The sequence below is a fragment of the Cyprinus carpio genome, unplaced genomic scaffold (assembly GCF_018340385.1).
Source record: "Cyprinus carpio isolate SPL01 unplaced genomic scaffold, ASM1834038v1 S000000035, whole genome shotgun sequence".
Lineage (NCBI taxonomy): Eukaryota > Metazoa > Chordata > Actinopteri > Cypriniformes > Cyprinidae > Cyprinus > Cyprinus carpio.
Genome location: NW_024872788.1, coordinates 18,126 through 18,695, shown reverse-complemented (window position 1 = coordinate 18,695; position 570 = coordinate 18,126).

Sequence of the window (570 nt, the reverse complement as noted above, 5' to 3'; positions counted from 1 at the left end):
ATTTGTTTTTGTATATTTTAAACAAGGTAAATCTTTCTGATTTATTAAAATAAAAAGTCACATGATTTTTCTGGGCTAAGCCCCGGATCTCCACTCACCCTAGAACCGCCCCTGTCTGTGCCATAACGGTGATTAACTGAGAAAAAAAAGTCAGCTCGTCCTTCTCTTTTCATAAATAAATAAATAAATAAATAAGCAAAAAGTAAAAGGCAAAAGTCAAGGTTGCGCACTTTGAGATGAAGTATACTATAGCCTACGTGGGGGTATATTTTTGAATAATTTAAAAACAGAAAAGTTGTGTTTATGGTTTACGAAAATAAATAAATAAATAAATAAATAAAATTAGGCATTGAGCTGATAAAACGCTCTCGCCCTTAATCAGTTTACATATTTAAAATAAACAATCAAAATATTAATCAGTTTATATAAAAAAAAAACACAGTCAAAATAAAAAAAAAAAGTATTATATATCTATATTTATACCTATATATTTAGGATTTATATATATATACGTACACTACCAGTCAAAAGTTTTGAACAGTAAGATTCATAATTTTTTTCTGCTCAATA